Raw genomic sequence first — 24607 nt, 5'->3', positions numbered from 1 at the left:
GCTTCCTGTGGCAGCTTGGTAGTTGTTGCTGGGCTGGTTGTGGGTATCAGGAGGGCGTGACTGAAGTATTCAGACCCCTACTGCACAGGCTTGAATGAGCCCAGGGCGCTACCTATGGTGGCTCGGTGGTCTTCTCTGGGCTGGTTGCAGGTGTCAGGAGGCATGGCTGAGGCCCCCACCCCTTCCTACTCCCTGGCTTGGTAGACCAGGGGAATTGCAGTCCTGCTAGGTGTTATAGGTGTTCGTTGGTGATGTGAGATCTTTACTAGTTAATATCAAACTTTGTCTCTGGTCTGTGGGTATTTTGTTTTTTCTTCCAGTTCTGTGTTGGATTATTTGCTGTTCCTACCACTTAAACTCTGCACTGTAACTAATTTGTTGTCCTTTGCTTACTTCTAAAATTGGGGAACTTCCTGTGGGGACCAGTATTTGAGCTGTGTGGTTGAGCTAAATTGTTGCTTTGCTTCTAATTCCTTGGGGAAGGCTTTTTGTGCAGCTGAGATTTTAATGGTTGACTTTATAGGTACTTCCGGCTCTTGTGAGATCTGGTGCACCTGGGTTCTGTGGATACTCTGGTCTGGGCCTGAGACTTTTCAGCAAACTGCACACCCTGCAGTTCTATATTCCTGACCAGTCTCCATTGAGTGGTCCTGTGCTGACTGGGGGCAGATCAAATGTCCATGCTATGCCTCAGTGTTCTCCTGGTGGGCCTATCTTCCCCACTGCCTGCACTCCAAACACTTCCCATAGGGCCAGTCTTATGCCTTGTGATGACTCAATGGCCTCTGAGTGGCTACTTTTTTTCAGTTGTTGTGGCTTCTTGCTCCTATGTGGGTCCATGGGAACCCTATTAGTAGTCTTGCTGGCCTGGGGGCAACCAAGGCCCTCTTCTCCTCTGCTGCCTCCAAGCAACTTCATCTGAAGAGCACAGCTACAGCTTTTGCCAGCTACTGCTCTGTGCACTCAGCAGCTCCAGCCTGGGTGTGGCTGGGGCTCAAAATGGTCAGAGCAGTACTTTCTTTTTCTCATGGCCTTTCCCACCTTCATGCACTCTGTAGGTCTCTTTTCCTCTTCCCCTGATCTCTAGCGGCCCCAACTTGGCTGTCATTGCTTTTTAATATTTGTAAATTTGTTGATTTGTGGGAGAGAGTGACTCTGGAGACTGTCTATTCTGCCACCTTGACCAGAACTCTCTATTCATGTGCTAATGGATACTTAGGTAGATTCCATATCTTGGCTATTGTGAATAATGCTGAAATAATCATGGGAATGCAGATATCTCATCAACATACTTACTTCATATCCTTTGGATATATATCCAGTAATGGGATTGCTGTGTCAGATGGTAGTTCTATTTTCTGTTTTTCAAGGAATATCCATACTGTTTTCCAGAATGCCTTATTAATTCACATTCCCACCAACAGTGTGCAAGCATTCCTTTTTCTCCACATCTTCACCAAAACCTATCTTTTGCCTCTTTGATTATTGCCATTCTAACAGGTGTGAGGTGATGTTGTGGTTTTAATATACATTTCCCTGGTAATTAGTGATGTTCAGCTTTTTTTACATACCTATTGGCCATTTGTATGACTTCTTTTGAGAAATGTCTATTCAGGGTACTGCCCACTTTTTAATTGGATTATTTGTTTTCTTACTATTGACCTTGACCTGACTGAGTTCATTATATATTTTGGATGTTAACCCCTTTTGGTTTGCAAATATAGTTTTCCATTCCATATGTTGTCTATTTACTCTGTTAATTGCTTCCCAGCTGGAAACACCAGAGTCATCTTCAACTTATCTACGTCTTTTCTCTCTCTGTGTCCCATGGCCCACTTGTCACCATGTTCTTTTGAATTGCTCTCTTCCATGCCCACTGCCATTGCACAACTTCAGGACCTCCTTATTTCTTGGCTCAACAATTACAATAACCTGTGACTGGTCTCCTTGACTCTGATCTAGTCCATCCATCACCAAATTGTCAGAGGGCTCCTTCTACAACTAAAATCTGATCATGTTGTTTTCTTCTTGGAAGGACCACAATGCTCTCCATTGCCTGAAGAATAAAGTCCCGGGCATCTCTGGGATCTGATATCACCTAAGCTTCCAAGATTCTCGTCTCATTACCTCTTTTCTTGCCCATGTCTTTTACTCATCTTCCACAGACAGAACTTGCCATTCGTGCAATTTTTCATCATGACTTTCCATGTTTGGGCATCTTTATCCTGGAATATCTTGCTGCCCAAAGCCTACTAACCAAAAGCCTTTTTCTGGTTCAAGGTCCAGTTCAAATTTTCTTCCCATAAAACCCTCTAAGAAACCCCAAAAGTATTTAAACATTTATTTCTTCACACTTCTATAGGACATTAACCTACTATTAACCTACTTCTTTTTCTTACTTTTTATTGGCTTGAAAACACCTTGAGGGTAGAGGATTTTTTGTTTGTTTGTTTGTTTTGTTTTGCAGCTACAAGCCTGTGCTCTAACTAACTGAGCTAACCAGCCAGCCCCAGTAGAGCATGTTCTTAATTCATTTTTATCCAGCAGCTCCTACACTGCTGTGAGCATGGGGTCAAATACATTTTGATCATATGTACAATCTGATTTTCTGCTAAAGGTCTATCAAATGCTAGGCAAAAAGTACATTATTCTCCCTTTCCTAAAGTTTCTAGCAATTAAAAAAAAAGATACAAATATTTTTTAATATATATATACACACACATATATGTATTATATATATGTATATATAGCATCAAAGTACTATATACACATGGTTGATTTAAAAAGTACAAAAAGGCTTAAAATTAAGAGCAGCTTTTTCTTGCTTCGCATCTCTCAATCCTGTTCCTCAGAGAGACACACTTTTTAGCTCTTTCAACTGTTTCTTCTGGGGTTACTGACAAATTTCTAAATAATTTGTAAGCCACATTGTTTTTTCATTTATTTTTATTGTACATTATACATATTGACTTTCTGTTCCCCAACCTTCCTCTGGTATGACTTTTTTACTCTTTTTAGCACCTCTCTTATTTACCTTTGTTAAGTTTAAGTAATATAGTAACAATTCTAATGCTGATTTCAACAACTTTAGACAGTGTTTCTGAACTACTGATCTTGTAAGATGATGCTTGGTGGGCCTGCTGAACAATGGTATTCCTGTGACATCTCTTTTCTGCTTTCCTGGATTGGTTACATTGTTTTCTGGACCCTCTCTTTTTCTTTGTCTTCTCACTCCCTAATTTATCCTGTTAGCTTTCTAAGAGCAACATGGGTTTTGACATATTCGAAAATTCATTTTATCCTTTTCTCACTCTTGATAAATACTTCCACTCGGTTTAGGATTCTGCCTTAAAAATTGTTTCACCCTGTGTTTTTAGCAACTGCTTTTGATGATGAGGTCTGCTTGTCATTCCTTTGTAGGCAACCTAATCTTTTCTTTTAAAATCTTATTATCATGGCTGTGCTGATAGGTCACAATGATGAGTTGAGGTGTGGGTCTTTTAACTTTTATTCTGTGCTGGGCACTTAATGAGGCCCTGCATTTGGAGTACTCAAGTCCTTTAGTTCTGGAAATTCTCTTTTGCTTCTTCTATCAATTCCTCTTGTGTATTTTCTCTATTCTGACTTTCCAGAACACGTGTTTGTTGGATGTTAGATTGACTATATTGAGTTTCTGTCTTTTATATTTTTCTCTTATTTTCCTTCTTCTTTTTGGTTCATTGTGTTTTGAAGCTTTCCGTTATTATATTTTAATTAGATTTTTAATTTCATCAATCATATTTTTAATTTTCAAGTACTCTTTCTTGTTCCGTGATCATACCTATTTTATAACATCTTATTCTTTTTTATTTCTGGATGCAAAACACTTTCCTCTTTGGCTGCTGCCACCCCCCTCTCCCCCTCACAAACTGAGAATGCTGTCTATGCTGCCAATGCTGCCATTGCTATAGATGCTGCTCCTTTTCATTTCATTTTTCCTCCTCCTCTCCTCCTCCTCTTCCTCCTTCTCCTCTTCTGTTCTCTGAATCATTTTTATTTCCTTTTACATCACTTCTTTTTTTGTCCCAATTTGCAGATCTTGCTTTTTCTTTTTCATGTCACAGATTTTCCTTAAATCTCTACTGATCCTTGCTTGCCCATTTATATGTAAGAATGAGCTATCTATGAGTTTTCTGCACGTATGTCTGGCTTGTTAACTGGCAACTTTCATTTTAGGTTAAGCTGGAAGGAAGTGACTATTATCCTTTGGGACCCATTAATGTCAAATATGGGGGTTTTGTTTTGGGGCACAAACTCCCACACTAGTTTTCCCTAGGTGATTTATTCATTTTTATTAGAGAAGAAACCTTTTTTGTTTTCCTGGAAGGTAAACACCTGCCTGCCTGTTCTGCATGTCTATCGATGAGAATATGACTGTGGTGGCCTGTGTTGTTTTCAGACATTATGGTAATCATCCTGCTTCCAGTCTTTCTCACTCCTGCCCTCTGTGTTACCTGTTGTTTCTGAGTTCTCTGGTCTTTGACAGCACAGATCATTTTCTCTTTGGCTGCTGCCTCTTCACACACATTCTAGTCTGTGGCTTCTTCATTTCCAGATTATCTACTTGCTTTCTTCTAGAAATTTGTTGTTATTTCTTATTTGCAGATGTTCCTCCTCTCCAACTTCTTCTCTTTGTTCTTGTGAATTATTACTTTGTTATTCTTTCAATGTTATTTTATTGAGGTTTGGGAAGCGAAGGAGGTAAGCACATGAGCTTGAGCCTCTGTTGGAAATTGCTGATCTCAAACAATTGCTTTTAAAGTAAGGTAGTACGTGGAGTTGTTCAATAGGCATGAAGTTTTAGTTATGCAACATAAATATGTTCTAGAGATCTGCCGTACAACATCGTACATATAGTTAACAATGCTGTATTGTACCCTTAAAAATTTTATTAAGAGGAAAGATTTCATGTTAATTGTTCTTACCACGATAAAAAAAAGCAATAAATTTTTAAAAAATAAGGTAAAGTAAGGTAACATCACAGGTGCTTCTCTCTTAGCAGTTGCTTCCATTTCTCAAGCAATGTTCAGTGGCATTTTCAGTAATTAGAAACATGCTTTTCTAGGTTTGTGAGAAAGCCAGCTTATTTCTGTGAAATGAAGTTAGGATCGTGGATATGAAATACAGACAAGTAAATGGAAGTGAACAGAAAGGGGAATTCCAGGGGACATATCAAATAGGATTATATAAGAGGATGCAGAGAAGGAAGTAGAGGGAAGAAGCAGTAGATTCAGGAAACACAGAAAGCAAAGGCAAATGTGATCACTTTTAGAGATGGGGGCAAATAATTTCGAAGAAATGATGTAAAGTTATAAGAAGCTGCATTTGTGGCTTTTTGAAGGAGAGCTTCCTAAGCTATCAAGAGATTTTGAGATGTTGTGGTCTAATATTTAAAAAAAAAAAAAAAAAAAAAAGAAAAAGAAAAAGAAAAAAAGAAAAAAAAGAAAAAAATCCACTGCTCTTGTCTCTGCCCCTTTTAACTTAGGATTATTTTAACTGCAGGAATCTGAAAAATTAATCAAATAATTTCCATTTTCCATACAGCCTTCAGTGTGCTTCTTCCTACTACATTCGTACTCAAAATTCAATCTACCCTCACACAATATACCTGATAAATAAAAACAAGCCAAATGTGATTAGCCTTGCACTTAGCAACAGGGGAAATATTTCAGAGCTAGTTAGAATTTGTTGGAAATTCAACTGGATAAGATCATCTTTTACGTGAGCTCAGAATTCTCCTCAATGCTAGATGAATATTCTACAGGCAGAGCTCTGTTCAGGTCACTCCCTGCTCAAATACCTTCAGCAGCTCCCAGCCATGTAACAATTCCAGATTTTTGAGGATGCAGTTTAAGACCTTTCATAGTCTGAAAGGTCTAATGAAGACTTATAGCTCTTTTTCAATACCTATACACACACACACACACACACACACACACTACGCACACCAACCTGTACACACATCCCACCCAAATATACTACACACCAAACACCCCCCACACACCTATGTACATCCTCTCAGACACATGTCAAATATATCTTACCTACCCACCTCACACACAACCCACACACCTTCCACAACACAATATACAACTCCCATACCTACACATATACTAACACATATTCCCATGCAACAAACCCAACACATGTTCCCTACACAAACACCCCTCACATCCCACACTCATCCACCATACCTTCACAGATACCCAGACACAAACATCCCCCCCACATAGTAGCAAACCCCGCACCTTTCTCCCAACACATCATATACATGCACTGCTCATACCTACATTCTCTAAATGGACCCTGGGGTTTTCTGTTTTCAAGCCTCTCATCAGGCTATATTCTGAAGCCCAAATCAAATGTCCCTTCTCAAGAAAATCATCTTTGACCATTCATCCATGAGCATTTTACATCTCTTCTTCTGTTTTAAGGAGCTTCTACCTTTTTTCACCTTCAAGCCATGCAGAGGTGCTAAAAAGGTGATTATGTGCCAAGTCAAGTCTTCAGCTCTTTCCTTCCTGGTCTTCCTGCTTTTTAAGTCTTCACCTCTCTCTGCAGATGAACAGTGGAGTGCCAAAGCCTACCAGAGCCCCAAGGTTTTGCTTAATTTCTACAGTCCTAATGAGCCACTAGTCAGAAAACTATTCTCAGCTTCCTTGAAAGTGCTCCCTTTCAGTGCTTTCTTGAAATATAGTCAATATTGGAATGAATTTCAGTGATACATTTTAAGACTCATGTCCTTGGGGATATTGGGATGAAAGAGGCTATAATGTACAGGGCCAGCACCTCTTTCCTATTTTGTGCCCAAATTCAAATTCCTATCACATTGTTCCTTGATGTTTGTGTAAATAAAAAAAATAAAAAACTACTCAGAGATGAATAACACAGTGACCAAAAAACTGTGTGAAAGTAATGAATGGAATTGATACCTCAAAAAATTGAGTTAGTAAATAAAAAGACAAACTTGAGAAACTCTTCAGAACACAGAGAAAAAGAGAAATGAAATAGTGAGAGTGGTGAAAGTAAATATGGTGGAGAGGTACAACAGATAGGAGCAACAAATAAAAGGCAGCCTGAAGACAGGTAAGGATATATGGAACAGAAGCAGTGTTTCTTATCTCAAGAAAGATTAAATCTAGCAAATGAGAGCATTCACTGGTTTCTACGAAAATAATAAAAACAGACTCTCTTCATGAATGCCATTTTTATTATACTAGTCGTTTTTGATTTTTCTTGGGTTTTTATGGCAGTGGTAGTTATTATTATACTAGTGGGTTTTGATTTTTCTTGGGATTTATGGCAGTGGTAGTACCAAAAAAATAAAATACTTAGGAATTGAGTTAACCAAGGAGGTGAAAAATCTCTATCATGAGAACTACAAACCACTGCTGAGAGAAATTAGAGAGGATACAAGAAGATGGAAAGATATTCCATGCTCTTGGATTGGAAGAATCAACATAGTGAAAATGTCCATACTACCCAAAGTGATATACAAATTCAATGCAATCCCCATCAAAATTCCAAAGACATTTTTCTCAGAAATGGAAAAAACTATCCAGTCATTTATATGGAACAATAAAAGACCACGCATAGCCAAAGCAATGCTGAGCAAAAAAAATAAAGCTGGAGGCATAACACTACCGGACTTTAAGCTATACTACAAAGCTATAATAACCAAAACAGTATGGTACTGGCATAAAAACAGACACACTGACCAATGGAATAGAATAGAGAATCCAGAAATCAACCCACACACTTACTGCCATCTGATCTTTGACAAAGGCACCAAGCCTATTCACTGGGGAAGGGACTGCCTCTTCAGCAAATGGTGCTGGGAGAACTGGATATCCATATGCAGGGGAATGAAACTAGATCCATACCTCTCACCGTATACTAAAATAAACTCAAAATGGATTAAGGATTTAAATATACACCCTGAAACAATAAAACTTCTTAAAGAAAACATAGGAGAAAAACTTCAGGAAATAGGACTGGACACAGACTTCATGAACACGACCCCAAAAGCATGGGCAACCAAAGGAAAAATAAACAAATGGGATTATATCAAACTAAAAAGCTTCTGCACAGCAAAAGAAACAATTAACAGAGTTAAAAGACAACCAACAGAGTGGGAGAAAATATTTGCAAAATATATATCTGACAAAGGATTAATATCCAGAATATAAAAGGAACTCAAACAACTTTACAAGAAGAAAACAAGCAACCCAATTAAAAAATGGGAAAAAGAGCTAAGCAGGCATTTCTCTAAGGAAGATATACAAATGGTCAACAGACATATGAAAAAATGCTCAACATCACTCAGCATCCGGGAAATGCAAATCAAAACCACACTGAGATACCACCTAACCCCAGTTAGGATGGCTAAAATCCAAAAGACTCTGAACGATAAATGCTGGCGAGGTTGTGGAGAAAAAGGAACTCTCATACATTGTTGGTGGGACTGCAAAATGGTGCAGCCTCTATGGAAAATGGTATGGAGGTTCCTCAAACAATTGCAGATAGATCTACCATGCGACCCAGCTATCCCACTGTTGGAAATATAACCAGAGGAATGGAAATCATCAAGTCGAAAGTATACCTCTTCCCCAATGTTCATCGCAGCACTCTTTACAATAGCGAAGAATTGGAACCAGCCCAGATGTCCCTCATCAGATGAGTGGATACGGAAAATGTGGTACATCTACACAATGGAATACTACTCAGCTATAAAAACGAATGAAATCCTGCCATTTGCAACAACATGGATGGACCTCGAGAGAATTATATTAAGTGAAACAAGTCAGGCACAGAAAGAGATATACCACATGTTCTCACTTATTGGTGGGAGCTAAAAATTAATATATAAATTCACACACACACGCACAGACACACACACAAAAAAAAAACCGGGGGGGGGGGAGAAGATATAACAACCACAACTGCTTGAATTTGATAGGACAAGCAAACAGAAAGGACATTGTTGGAGGGGAGGGGGGAGGGAGAAGGGAGGGAGGTTTTAGTGATGGGGAGCAATAATCAGCCACAATGTATATCGAGAAAATAAAATTAAAAAAACAAACAAACAAACAAACAAAAAACAGACTCTCATCAGGTAAAAATACTAAATAACACAAAGAATTCTGTAGTTGTCAAGCCTCTACATTCCACCAAAACCAAAAGCAAACCAACGAACCTACAAAGGAACAATATCAGACTATTCTTAGTCTTCTCTGAAATAACACGTTGAAGACCAACCACAGAGGTGGGAGGAGGAAACGGTGTGAGTTTATAATTCTAAATTGGACCAAAGTACCAAATTTTCATTCATCTTTCAAAGAAATGGTATATATCTATATCCATATCTACTCTTATGATATGTAAATCCAGGGTTTGTGCAGCCAGAAGCTTTTACAATTTAGAAGACCCATTTAAGAAAAAATAAAAATTTAAGTATGAATGTAATATTTATTTTGGCTAAGAAAGCACAACATATTACAAATTACCAAAGGTGACAAATACCATAAACACATCTGCTTTTTCCAATAACATTTGTGGACAATTTGTAGTCATATATTATATTAATAAGGGTCAGTTAGGAAAGTAAAATATACTGTTCTGCTATTGACATTGCTTCTCAAATCCAATGGTCACTTAATTATTGTATTAGTTAATTTATGTTGCTTATAACAAAATACCTATGACTGGGTGATTTATAAAGAAAATGAAACTTATTGCTTACAGTTTCTGAGGCTGGGAAGTCCAAAGACCATCTGGTGGTGGTGACTGTGACCCAGGGGTCTCACATTGCAAGATGGTGGAAGCAGAGCAAGAGAGAGAAAAAGACAGACTCTCTCCTCTTTTAAAGCCCTCAGAACCAGGCCCCTGACCACCATTTTTAATCCATTCACTATGGCATGGTCCTAAAATCCAATCACCTCTTCAAGGCCCCACCACTCAATTACCATAATAGGATTTCCCACCCACTTAACAGTCACAGTGGGGGCCAAGTTTCTAATATATAAAACTTGGGGGACACAATTCAAGTTGCAGGGAGTTTTGGGGGGACATAATTCAATCCACTACAATTATCTTCTGCTCACTCAATCACTCAGCAGTATTTGGCATAGTTGACCACCTCCTACTTGAACATGTTTTTCTGTCTCCTATGACACCACACTCTTCTGTGTTTTTTTTTTTTTTTTTTTCTTCTCTACTTCACTGGCTGATCCTTTTCAGTCTCTTTTGCTGGCTTCTCTTCTTCTTTTGGACTTCTAGAAAATGGAGTATCCCAAGAATTTAATCCTGGGCCACTTTTGCTGTTCTTACTATGCTTACTTCCTATATGATTTTATTTCACTATGTGGTTTTAAGTAACAGTCAAAAAACCTTAAATTTATATCCTTAGCTTTGAGATTTCCATTGAGCTCCTGACTTATTAGAACATATCCAACTCCTACACAATATCTTTGCTTAGATGCTAAATAGGCATCTCAAATCTAAACAATAAAAAACAGACATTTAGATTTCCCTCTAAACCTGTACCCATCTTAGTCTTTTGACAACTCAGCAAATTGTACTGTCACATATCTATTTGCTCAAGCCAAAAGCCTTGGAATAATCCTCGATTTCTCCTTCTCCTTCAACTCCTTGCATTCAACCCATAAGCAAATCCTCTCAACTCTACTTCCAAAATAGCTTCTGAATATGTCCATTTCCTCCTATTTTTTTCTATCATCACCCTGATTTAAGTCACCGTCATATTCTGCCTAGACTTTTGTAATGCCTTACTAACTTATGTCTCTGCTCCTATTCCAAAGTCTTACCTACCCACAGTAGCCAGAGTGATATTCTAAAAATGTAATTTTTATCATGTCATTCCCATGCCTAAAATCTTCTAGTGGTTTGCCATTTTTCTTGGAGTAAAATTCAAGTTATTTGCCCTAGCTAACAAACAAACTCCTGTATGACCTGGATACTCCACTTCTCCAACATCAATTCTCAACGCTCTCTCCTTAGCTCACTGTACTTGGGCTTCACTGGCCCAGTCAAGTTGACATATAAAATTAACCATCAAAATATGCAAAACTATGCATAAAATAGAATCAGAAAGGGTTGCATTATTCCATAAATTATGTTGAGGAAACTGGATAAATACCTTGGAAATGATGACATAATCTTATCTTACTTGCCACACTGAAATACATTCAAAATGTGTTAAAGAGTTAAGTGTAAAATAACTATTAAAATGTAACCTAGAAGTGTGGTATTATTGCAAGAATTAATAGAAATATCAGATTGCCCCCTAGTTGAACCCTACTTAATGTATCGAAAGGAATGTATCTGCCAAAATGTAAAGGGTATACTTGAGATACAGCCTTTAGTTAATATTTTGTATAGTTAAACATGTCCTTTTCTTTGATATTTCCTCTACTGCTTCTAACTTTATAAACTTCAGACCTACAAGAGGGTTAATAAACATTTTCTTGTGATTTTTATATTATCCAAATTTTCTCTCTTACCTTTATAATTAATATATAAACTGTAATTAAATGCAATTAATATTAAACCCAAATTATAAACCTTATAAACATGTTGGACAATCCTTTACAACCTGACCCCTTTCTCTCTAAACTTAATGCAAGACTGGGATTCCAAAGACTCCTCTAGTAGTCTCTGGAATAATGCTTGGTGTCTGTCCCATCAATCCATCCCGTCTTGTGCAATGGAAGGCTTGTAGTAGAAAGAGGATAACGGGAAGAGTGTAAACTGGAGTCAGTCTGATCTAAGCTCAAATTCCAGTTATATCATTTACTATCTTTTTGATTGTGGGCAATTTATCTACACCCTCTGAATTACATTTGCAAAATGGGCAAAACTAGGATTTCCATGAGTATTAAGTGAAACAATGTATGTAAAGCATCGAGCACACAGAAGATACTCAATAAATTTTAGCAGTCTTTGCTTTTTCCCACCTACACCTCATGGGTTGCACTAGCTCAACATTCATTACTGGCATGCTCAGCAGGGTTTTTTGTTGTTAAAAATACTTACTCTTGTGCTCGCTTCGGCAGCACATATACTAAAATTGGAACGATACAGAGAAGATTAGCATGGCCCCTGCGCAAGGATGACACGCAAAAATACTTACTCTGCAAACTCAGGGAATCAGCTGGCTACCTGCCCCTGAGATAAAAATTGTAAGATGGAAGTTGTATTTTCCACAGAATTTTGCACAGAACATTCTGGCAGGACACAAGCTCAACTGAGAATCAATTCATGAAAGCAAGGCAAGATTTTTTCTAGTATATTTTGCTAATTAGTCAGCTTTTGCTAAGCTATCATATGGCAACAAATAGCCCTCAAATCTCAGTAGCTTCCAAAAAGAAAAGTTTATTTCTCACTCACCTTTCACAACCTTTACAGGTCAGCTGGAGTTCTATTCTAGATCCTTTTCATTCTGAGAACAAAGCTGGAGGAGCAGGCCCTTTCTGAGAAATGCCAGTTTCAGGGCAGAAAGAAAAGTGAAGGAGAAAAAAAGCACATGCCACATAATGGCTCTGAAAGTTTCTTCTCAGTCATGGCCTATGGCACTTTCAGTCATGTTTCATTGGCCAAACCAAGTTACATGCCTGAGCCTGATGTCAAGGAGATGGAGAAGTATAGTTGTCCTGCAGGGATTACCTAGTACTGAGATTCTAGGTAAGGTCAATGATAGCAAATATTATAATACAATCTAGCACACCTGGTCTCTCAAATATATGACTCTCTTTTGAGGTAACTACAGAATATCTGAAGCTGCAGTAAGGCAACTGTAACTTGAGTAAAATGGTGTAACAGGTGTGCAAATTAGTCATTTCTGGATTCTGTTAGGTCTATTAATGTAGTGTGCTACCAAAATATCTTTTGGTGCTTTAATACTTTGGACTTTTTTGTTCTGGGGAGATGCTTCCCTTCAGCTATGGTGGAATTTTATGCCCTCTGGCTCTTTAAAGATTCTAGACAAGAATGGCCTATCTGTCAACAGTGATTCTGTGTCTTTTGTAGAATCACAGTTTAAAATATTGCCCACTTTGCCCCTTACACAGAGACCCATGTGATATAATCAGACCTTTCTTTTGCAGAAACAAAGTTTATTCTGTAGGCTAATTTGTGTGCTTTCCCTCTGCAGATAATGAATAGAGAAGAGATCTGCCATGTTTTTTTCCTTGGGCTTTCGTTGTGAGAAATCTTGGTACCCAATTTATTGCCAAACTATAGTTGTGGCTTGACCCAGCTGCCTGGTAGAATTTTTTCTCTCTGTTGACGGCAAATAATTCCTATTTCATTTTATCTCCTGATTGTGTAAATTTGCATTTCTTAAGCTTCTAACCTGTCTCGATTGTTTTGGGAAATAGTCCAAATAATAAATCCTGAAAAAATGAAAATGTAAACTATAATTATAAACTAACTCAGAAGAAAATGTTCCAGCTTGTACTACAATTTCTATAGAAAGATACAGCACATTACACCCAAACATTAATGCACTATAAAAACTATCACTTAAGCCCTAAACCGCAAAAAAGTTCAGAATGACGTGCATGTGTCAGAGAGTGTTATATAAAAATGCTTTTATGTGTTAAACTCCTCAGCTAAAATGTGACCCCGATGAAGACAGAGATCTGTGTCATCATTGTATTTCCAGCACCTCCCAGGTAGCCCCAAAGGGGAAGAAACATTTCTTGTACTCTTAACATAGAGTACCTTGCTATGTGTTGGAACTCAGGAAGGTTAAGTAACTTGCCTGAGTTCACACAGCTACGAAGTGGCAGAAGAGGAATTAGAAATGAGTGTTGTGTCATTCTAGAGTCTGTGAAATTTGCATTATGCTGGTACTCCCAAAGCGAAGCAACACATGTAAAATTGGTGAGGCATGAAATATTTTGGGCTGGTATATGTAAGAATATTTAAATTTAATTTAGTTTATTTCAGATTAATATGTTTTTAATAGATAGATCATAATGGTACACATTTGTGAGGTATAATGTGATGTTTTGATATCTGTGTATGATGTGGAATGATTAAATCAAGCTAATTAACATTACCATCACCTGGCTTAGTTATTTTTGTGGTAAGACAATTGAAATTTACTCTCTTGGTTATTTTGAAATAAATAATATATTATTATTGATTATAGTCACCCTGCTGTGCAATAGATCTCCAAATGTATTTCTCCTGTCTCTCTGAAACTTTGTACCCTTTGACTAATAACTCCCTGTTTCCTCTTGCCCTCCCTTCCCAGTCTCTGGTAACCATTATTCTACTCTCTACTTTTATTAGTTCAACTTTGTTAGATTCTACCCATAAGTGAGATCATGTGGTATTTGTCTTTCTGTGACTAGCTTATTTCACTTAGCATAATGTCTTCCAGGTTCATTCACATTGTTGCAAATGACAGAATTTCTTCTTCTTCTTCTTCTTTTTTTTAATGATGACCAGTAAAGGGGATCTTAATCCTTGACTTGGTGTTGTCAACACCACACTCTGCCAAGTGATCTAACTGGCCATCCCTATATAGGGATCCGAACCTGTGGCCTTGGTGTTATCAGCAACACACTCTCCCAAGTGAGCCACAAGCCAGCCCAAAATTTCTTCTTTTTTAAGGCTGAGTAATGTATATGTACCACATGATGAATATGTACCACATTTTCTTTATCCATTTATTCATTGATAGACACTTAGGTTCATTTCATGTCCTGCATACTATGAATAATGCTGCAATAACATGAGAGTGCAGATATCCTTTTGACATATTGAGTTCAATTCCTTTGAATACAGACTCGAAAGTGGAATTGTTGAACCATATGGTAGTTCTATTTCTTTGTTTTTAGAAGAACCTGCATTACCTTTTGTCATAATGGCTGTACTAATTTACATTCCCATCAACAATGTATAGCAGTCCCCTTTTCTTTTCATCATCACCAACACTTGTTATCTTTCATCTTTTTGATAAAAGCCATTCCAACAGATGTGAGATGAAATTGTATTGTGGTTTTGATTTGCATTTCCCTAATGATTACTTATGCAGAGCATTTTTTCATGTGCCTTTTGGCCCTTCACATGTCTTCTTTTGAGAAATGTCTCTTCAAGTCCTTTGTCCATTTTCCAATGAGTTTATTTGTTTTCTTGCTATTGAGTTGTTTGAGATCTTTATATATTTTGGATATTAATCCCTTATCTGATGCTTTGTTTGCAAATACTTTCTCCAATTCTGTGAGTTGTCTCTCCACTTGATAATTGTTTCCTTTGCTGGGCAGAAATTTTTAGTTTGATGCAATCCCACTTGTCTATTTTTGTTTTTATTGCCTGTGCTTTTGAGGTCAAATCCAAAAAGTCATTTCCCAGACCAATTTTGTGAAGCTTTTTTCCTATGTTTTCTTCGTAGTTCTACAGTTCAGGTTTTGCGTTTAGTCTTTAATCCATTTTGAGTTTATTTATTTATTTATTATTTTTTTAAAAATTTTAATTTATCAATATACAATATAGTTAATTTTCATATCCCTTTACCAATTCCTTTTTCTCCCTCCCTCTCTCCCCTTCCCCCATCAACATCATATCTGTTCACTTGTCTTAATAAGTTCAAAGAATTGTTGTGATTGCTGTATCTTCTTCCCTGCCCCCACCACTGTTTGTTTGCATATTTATTTATTTATTCTTAGCTCCCACAAATAAGTGAGAACATGGGGTATTTCTCTTTCTGTGCCTGACTTATTTCACTTCCTCATCAGATGAGTGGATACGGAAAATGTGGTACATCCACACAATGGAATACTACTCTGCTATAAAAAAGAATGAAATACTACCATTTGTAGCAACATGGGTGGATTTAGAAAAAACTGAGTTGATATTTTTATATTGTGTGAGATAAGGTTCTAATTTCATTCTTCTGCATGCAGATAATCAGTTTCCCAGCACCATTTATTGAAGAGACTGTCCATTCCCCATTGTGTGTTCTGGGCGCCTTTGTCAAAAATCAATTAACATTAAACATGTGGGTTTATTTCAGGGCTCTCTATCCTGTTCCATTGGTTCATGTGTCTGTTTTTATGCCAGCACCATGCTGTTTTGATTACAATCGCTTGATAAAATCAGGGAGTGTGACACATCTAGGTTTGGTCTTTTTTTCCTCAATATTGTTCTGGCTATTTGAGGTTTTTTAAGGTTCCGTATGAATTTGTGTATTTTTTAAATATTTCCTTGAAAAATGCCATTGTAATTTTGATAGCAATTGCATTGAATCTGTAGATTGCTTTGGGTCGTATGGACATTTTAACAATATTATTCTTCCAATCCATGAACATGGCGAAAACTTGAAGCTTCTTCTTTAAGATTAGGGACATGATAAAGATGCCTACTGTCACCACTTCTATTCAACATAGTTCTGGAAGTCCTAATCAGACTAATTAGGCAAGAGAAAGAAACAAAAGGCATCATAACGGGAAAGGAAGGAGTGAAATTGTCTCTATTTGCTGAAGACATAATTTTACATATAAAAAATCCTAAAGACTCCACCAAAATCTGTTAGAAACGATAAATGATTTCAGTAAAGTTGCGGGATACAAAATCACCACAGAAAAATCTGGAGCATTTCTATATACTAATAAGAAACTTTTTGAAAAGGAAATTAAGAAAACAATTCCATTTACAATAGCAACAACAACAAAAAATACTTAGATGTAAATTTGACCAAGGAGGTGAAAGACCTGTATACTGAAAGCTATAAAACATTGATGAAAAATTTGGAGAAAACACAAACAAATGAAAAGATATCTTGTGTTCTTGGATTGGAAGAACATTTTTAATTTTAATGTTATGCATTTATTTTCATGTGTGGCAAAATTTAATTAGCACAGGACCCTTATGATTTCGTAGATATTATAGCTTAGATGAAGCAACATTTATTTAAGTAGTAAATGTGGGTCAATTTAGAGAACAGTGTTAAGTAAACAATAATATGGGTGGTGTAAGGGATATGGCAAGTAGGCTGTAGGTGTCCTAGAAATGACTGAGGTTTGGGAAGCACTGTGTTACAGCCTGCTGCCTTAACCATGAATTGAATGGACAGAAATATATTTTAAACCCTCATCTCGTTCTGGTTGAAACATCTAACATACTGCATTTGTCTAAAGATACAGCATATTTAATTTAGGATCTCATGAGCCTCTCCTACATACCAGGAATTTATCCAGGTACTGAGGATACAAAGATAAATAGACATGTTGGTTGCCTCCTTTCATTAAACTTTCAGTAAGGACCTCAAAGACACCTGAAATCTGCCGCATCTTTTGTGGATGGAATTTTTAAAAAGAATTCAATCTGTGGACATATTTCCCCACCAATTCTAAACATGTATTTCTAAATTCTGTTATTAGTTTGGTTAATCCTTTACTGTGTGTCAAGTTTTTGTTCTTTTTAAAATAGCAATTTTGATGTAAGTTTATTTAGCTATGCTTTTCACTCAAAGATAGATGATCAGCTCTGATTATCAGAGTGTTGTCTCTTCGCATTGGTGATATTGGCTTTAAAAACAAGGATGCCAGAGACCTAGATATTAGGTAAATCTGTGCCCTATAAATAGCACAGATAATAAGGCACTTCAGGTTTCCGGTAGTAAAACTTGATATAGGATCTTGGTGACTAAAATTACAGGCATTTAGAATGTCAAGAAGGGGAAAAATCCTATTGTAGTAAAATAGCACAGAGTTTGCCTCTCTGTAATAGTTACGAGTTTTCCTTGCTTAAAATAACATAACATGATTTTATGAGCTTATAATACCTGCTGGAAATTAAGAGGAGTACTGCATTTTGCAGCTCCTTAAGTGTTGATTACATAAGTATTTCTGGGTGAAGTGTCATTTGAATTTTCCTCCAAAAGAAGAACTGACAGTTTTCCTCTATCACTTTTGTTATTATTTTCTCAATTATGTGTTCGTAAAATACATAATTGCTCTTAGTTATTATCATGAGTATTCATTTTAATATCTATTAACAATCTTAGGTCTGAATAAGTTTTGCAAAAAAAGCAATAGAGAAATCTATGCAGTGTTAACTGAAATTAGCATTTATGAATATTTTAGTTGATTTTTCTATAGCTAGTTTTCATTATCACCACATTATTTTCTCTATCATGTCTTAATCTAAATACGTATGAAGATGAATTAATTTAGTTGTCAGTGGAGAACACTTTAAGCAATGTCTATAGCTCTTTTAATTATGTCTCCAGATAGAAAGCTATTGAGGAATGATGAGACCCATGATAGCTGAATCTTGGGCTAAACACCAAGTACTCCCATACCTTCCCCAAAAGATAAGATATTCAGAGCTAGAGAGAGTGGAGGGAGAGGAGCTAGTATTTCCTCAACAAATGAATGTAGTTCTACTAACCTAGGTATAAGGAGACAGAAATCACACTGATTTGGAGCTAAGAGACAATAAATTGATAACTGGCAAACTAGGTATTGGCTTTCACCACTTTTGGGAGATTGGTCCCTCTACTTTTCTCCTCACCTTCATTCCATTATGTTTTGAATATAGCAGCCAGAATGAACCTGTTAAAATGGAAATTAGTTCATGTCACTCCTCTGCAAAACCTTCTAGTGGCTCCCATTTCATTCAGAAGATTAGCTGAAGTCTTTAAATCTATTAAATCAGATGCAATCCGTGTCCCTCCTTTACTTCTATGACCTCTCCTTCTACTCTTCCCATCTCATGACACCTCAGTGACAAAGATTTTGCTGTTCCTCAAACACTCCAGGCAGCCCCTGCTTCAGACCTCAGTGCTTGGTGTTCCCTCTTTCTAGAAACCTCTTCCCTGAGATAGCACAGGACTTACTCCTTCACTTCTTTTACCCAAATGTCACCTTCTTAGTGAGGCATTCCGTGGGCATCTATCTCACCTTACAACGTTCTTTTAATCCTTTGTATCCCTTTTGTATGCTGTGCTTTTTTTCTCCTCTATACCTGCAATTCTGTATACCCATAATTAGTCATGCCAGGGTTACACTAGTACCTATTTTTCAGGGATATTGTCAAGATTAAATGATTAACTTATATATATGTGTGTGTGTGCGTGTATCTGTGGGTAGACATATATATTATACACATATATACATATAAATGTACACACTTATATATATATCCTGACACATAAAGAGCACTCAGTGAATATTAGCTACATATAACCGAGAAGCCCTATGAATGATGACCCATGAAAAACTGTGGGTGAACCCCAGAGACCCCTTTTGTCTAGATTAAAGGCAGGCCTCATCTTACACTGAAATTTGGCCAAGTAGTCACCTGGTCCCACACTCAAATATCCTTCAAATAGACTATCAAGACCTTAACCTTCTGATGACAAGAAGAGGCAAGTAAAGACAGACATAAGGAAAAATGTACCAAGAAAAAGAATATTTGTGCCATGCAGCCTTTTAACTAGACATTGTTAAGGACTTATCAATGGCAGCTGGCCAAGGATGTAGTAATGCCATGTTGTACTTACAGAGTGTTACAGAGGAATATAAGTAAATCCTAACAATATCATATCATGAACAGCCATTTGAAATGTGGTTTCCAAGTGCATGCACACATACCATGCCTCCTCAGTCACCTACTCCACCCTGTCTTGTTTTTGTGCCATTCTCATCCATCCATAAGAGATTTCAGGCATCTTAGATCTCTTCCTCCTTTCCCTCCTTCTCCCCTTGTCCATTTCCACAGTCAGCATTGCTTGCCTGTGTCACCTCCTTTCCATTCCCATTGCTCCAGTTTATGACTAAGCATTTGTCAGTCAAATTACTGTAATAGCATCCTAGCTCATCTTCCCATCTCTTTAACATTCACACTACTGTAAGTTATTCAGATTCAGAAAGCGTACATTGAGCACTTACTATATTCCAGACATTGTTTTAGGTAGTTCACCGTTATCATTTATTTAATTCTGTCAACAACATTTTGAGCATAGTACTCGTAATCGTTCTTATTGCAAATACAGAAGAAAGTTCAGAGAGACTAAATGGCTAGCTTTAGGTCCCTCAGCTAAATAGAGGCAAGGTTAAGTCTCGTGGTTTTGCACCACCTCATACCTGCCTCTCATAACCTCCCTAAATCACAGACTCTTTTGTAACACGTAAATTTTAATTGTTGGTATTCAGTGATCTTCATTAGCTAGCTCTATACTACTCCTTAATTTTTATCTCCCATTTAGTTGCCCCTGGTAATTCATGCTCCAAGTTTACCATATGACTGCTTTCCCCCTAATATTCTAGGGACTGCAATGCCACTATAAGTTTGCATGTGCTTTCTCTCTGCCTGGAGTACATGTTACCTTCTCTGCCTATCAAAAATTCTATAATTTTTCATGCTCAGGTTAATTACTACTTCCTTCATAAAACTTTTTCCAAATGCCTCTTGGGTAGGATTCATGGCATTTTCTCCTATGTTCTTACAGCACTTGGCATTTATTTCTAATACAGTATTTTTTCATTCTGTCTTCTATTGTAGTTGTTCATATATTTGCCTCCTCTCTCTGACCATAAGTTCCTGTGGCCAAGGCCTGTGAATGATTTATCACTCAATTTTCATTACCTAGCATAATGCCTGGCATATAAAGTTTCTTTAGAAAGGTCTGTTGAATGTGGGATAAATATTAGACTTCTTTAAGGTGGTAGCTCCAAGGTATCAGGTTAATTCCCACCTGCTGTAATTAGCATAGTCAGTCAGGCCCCTCAAATCAGGGTTAGGAGCCTCTTCTTGAGGCTTTCAAGATATGCTATGCACTTTGAACATTGCATTATAATTATCTGTTTATGTATCTGCCTGGAGTGTAGGGAACATGTGTGAAGCCCAATGACTACGGCTCAGTAAATAAGTGAAGGCATGCTGAACTTACACAATGCCTGGCATTCTACCTTTGCTGAAGGGATATCCTTTTCCTCACTGACACAGTTCTGACGCTGTGTCCTGGCTAAACCATTTGAATCAGTCCACAGTAAATCACAGTGTGATTCACAGAGAAATGAACAAATCAACTGTTCTCCGGAGTAAATGGATAACCATTAACTATGGAACAATTTGAACGTAATGATGATCCGAATGACTATAGACTTGTGCTTCTGCTACTTCCCATTTACATCTAGCCTGAAACAAATGGACTGGATATTTGGACAGCACAGGCACATCCATGGTTAAGGTAACAATAAAAATGCATATCTACTCCTCATCTGCTATTAAGGGAGATCTGTCAGGTGTTCTAATTTCCCATTTAGATAAAATCAAATTCTGAAAGTTAATTTCAACATAAATTAACAGGAGATTTGATATTTTACAAGAATAAGTACATGGCAGATGATCCAACAGAACCAAACAACTTCATGAAGGGTGACCTGGGACATTATCAACATAATACCCAGACCTTAGTTATTTAAACTTTCAATTGAAGAATACAAAATATTTGTATATATAGAGCCTTCAATAGTAATATTTTTTCTTTTCTGATATCAACCTACCTGGCCTAAGATTTCGTAAATCAGGTGGACTTTTTGATTCTTATAAACATGACATTTTTATGAACATACCACAAAAATATGTATCAGTGCCAACACAACTAAAATATTTTCTATCAAACTGTGACCTTTTCTATTTGAGGTAATATCTGAATCTTTTTTCCCTGTGTTCATAAAATACACAGAGAAACTCCCATGATATAATCCGAAATATAAAAGTATGTTTAGTAAAATTGTTTAAAACTAGATGTATATTCAGGGATGCAACAGCTAGATATAGCTGCTGATTGAAATTAGAACTGTAGGCTCCTGGATTAGTTTGTGTGAATTGTCTTCCACGTGAGTGAGGCCACAGGACAAATCAAACGTATGCATAAAGAGGAGTATCAAGAAGAGTGAGAACAGATCTCCTGAGGGATTAGAATATATTTTATGAGATATTTAGAGATTATTTGCTCCCTCTCTTGGGATTGGACAATAAGTGCTAAGGGTGCCAAGATGGTGTGCACATGGTTTGTGAGAGTATTCTCAGAAGCTCCACTCTATTCTTTCCTGTAAATTCTTTGAAATGTCATTCTTTCCTGTAAATTCTTTGAAATGTCTGAGCATATTTGATTCTAGCCCCTTCTCCTTCCTGTATTCCCACCAATTGTGACACAAGTAATTGGGGAAACCACGAGAAATAGCAATGCTGTATTGGTGCATGTGTTTCTTCCCCAGAATCCACAGAACTCAGATACAAAGAGACTAAGTGATCCTATTATAGTAAGTAACTCAAAAGAAACTCCCAAGGGGTAAAATAAATAAAAAATATCCTATTTCTTTCCTTAAATAGGATAAGAATTCTTTCCCTTTTTGCTTGGCAAACTCCTCATATATTAGAATCAAGCATAAATAACCTCCACTGTGAAAGACTTGCTAACTTCTCTAGTTATAGTCATAAACATCTCTAGGTTGCCCTCTGCTCTCTATATGCCAGGCATTATGTGAAGCAGAAATGCAAGACACGACCTTTGCTCTCAAAGATCTGACAGTCCAGAAGGGAAGATAGACATATGAACATAAAGCTACAATATTTCAGTGAGATGCTGCTATAATGAAAATGTCTACAGAATGTAATAATAAAAAAGTGCCTCAGACTGCCTAGGAAAATTACATAAGTCTCTTTCAAGAAGTGATCAAACTAAGACTTGATCTTGCTTAAGCAAACAAAGACAATTTACTAAAAGTTTTCAAAAGGTGTCTTAGTGATTCCAAAAACAACTGAAACCACAAATTCAAATGCCATAAGGATCCTTGATTTCTGTTTCTCAACTCTATTCTTGAAGAAGTTGTCTTCAGTCTCTCCCTTTCTGTATCTTCATCTTTGACTCTCTGTTTCTCTCTCTCTCTCTGTCTCTCTCTTTTTCTCTCTCAATCAGCTGCTGACACTTCAACATATTCATAGTAAAAGATGGCCACTTGAATTTACATATTACTGTTCCAGGTACACATAGAAAGTGCTTCCTGGGAAAAGAGAATCTGATTGGCTCAATCTGGGTCAATGTCTACCCCCAATCCTGTACTCTATAACAAGGGATCATGGTTTTGCCACAGAAACATAATTGCTGGATCACAAACCCCTAGATAATGAGAGGAGTTCCCAGTGAAAAGTGGTTGGACTGAAATCAATAAGAATTCTTTACACATAGCCTATGCAAAAACATTCCATTAGTTCAATACGACTGAAACGTAGGCATGAAGTGGAGGGAGAGGCAGAAGATGAGGTACAGTGCTAGCCAGGGACAAACTTTTAAGGGCTTTGAGTTTGGACTTCATCTTATATGTAAAGTAAGTCATCAAAGCAGTTCAAGCAGTGATATGAAAAAGCTTTGCAGGGGGACAATAATATATAACTATTGATTGAGGAAGAGGAACTGGAAAAGAAACAGTTTGGGGAATATTGTTATATATTATATATAACTGTATACTGAATGCAATGATATTGTGAATTGCATACAATAACGGTATTGTATATAGTATTATACATCACATATTAGATATAATATTGTATATTGTATATTTTTACATTTTACATTTTGCTGTTGAGTTTGAAGTACTAAAAGGTAGTTCGAGTGGAAAGGCTACATAAAGAGCTAGGATTTATTAAGTATTAACTGTATGCCAAGCTCTCCACTTAATGTATATTTATTTAATCCACAGTAGTTCTCAACCAAGGACTTATTCAATATTCTATAACAAGAATATTTTTCATTTTTATCCTCATTTTACAGAAGACAACTCTGAAGCACACAGAGACTAAGAAACTTTCCCACGGTCACACACATAGAAGAGCCAGTATTTGTATCCATGCAGTCTGATTGCAGTGGGTACTCTTACCCTCTATGGCTTCTCAGTGCAGCTACTTATATATGCTAGTCTGAAGCTCAAGGACAGCAGTTATATTTATTATAATTATTACTTTATACTGCTTGTGTGTCTTCTCCCCTAGACTAAGAGCGTCTCAAGATTAGGGATGGAGTCTTTCTGGTTTCTGTCCCTATTGCCTAGCACAGAATTTGGCATGTTGTAGTCTCACCTATATTTCTAGCTGCTTTCATACATCTGTAATTTTAGGTATGGATGTGTAAATTTTTCTTGCCAATGAAAGGTGAGCAGAAGCAATCTGTTTCACTGTTACGAGGAAGCATTTTAGAGTTGCACTGTGATTCTCCATGTTCTCTTTCTTTGTTGTGGAAAAACCTGAAGACTTGTGTTTTTATGGAGGAATTATAAGATAGTGAAGTCACTGTCAGCCTAGGTCCCTGAATGACTACATGGAGCAAAGGCACCACCCATCACCTCTGCCAAAATGTACTGAATATATAGCTTGAAGAAAAAATAAATCTTTGTTGATTTAAGCCATCGAGTTTTGGAGGTTGTCTGTTAGTGCAGCATAATCTAGCCCATCCTTTCTGGTATGGTGAGTGATATTTATTGGTTGAGTAATAATATCTCTTCATCATTTATAATTCCCCAGATCAGCACTG

General features: G+C 37.0%; 1 non-coding gene across 1 annotated transcript; it reads left to right on the top strand.

The window, feature by feature from the left end:
* The first annotated feature begins 12097 nt into the window (after positions 1–12097).
* LOC134368771 (U6 spliceosomal RNA) lies at positions 12098–12203 on the top strand. The gene has a single exon (XR_010022480.1). It is a non-coding gene; the product is annotated as a U6 spliceosomal RNA (small nuclear RNA).
* Positions 12204–24607: the final 12404 nt, after the last annotated feature.

The sequence above is a fragment of the Cynocephalus volans genome, chromosome X (assembly GCF_027409185.1).
Source record: "Cynocephalus volans isolate mCynVol1 chromosome X, mCynVol1.pri, whole genome shotgun sequence".
Taxonomy (NCBI): Eukaryota; Metazoa; Chordata; class Mammalia; order Dermoptera; family Cynocephalidae; genus Cynocephalus; species Cynocephalus volans.
Note: the sequence above shows the minus strand (reverse complement) of the source record. Positions and strands in the feature narration are given on the sequence as shown.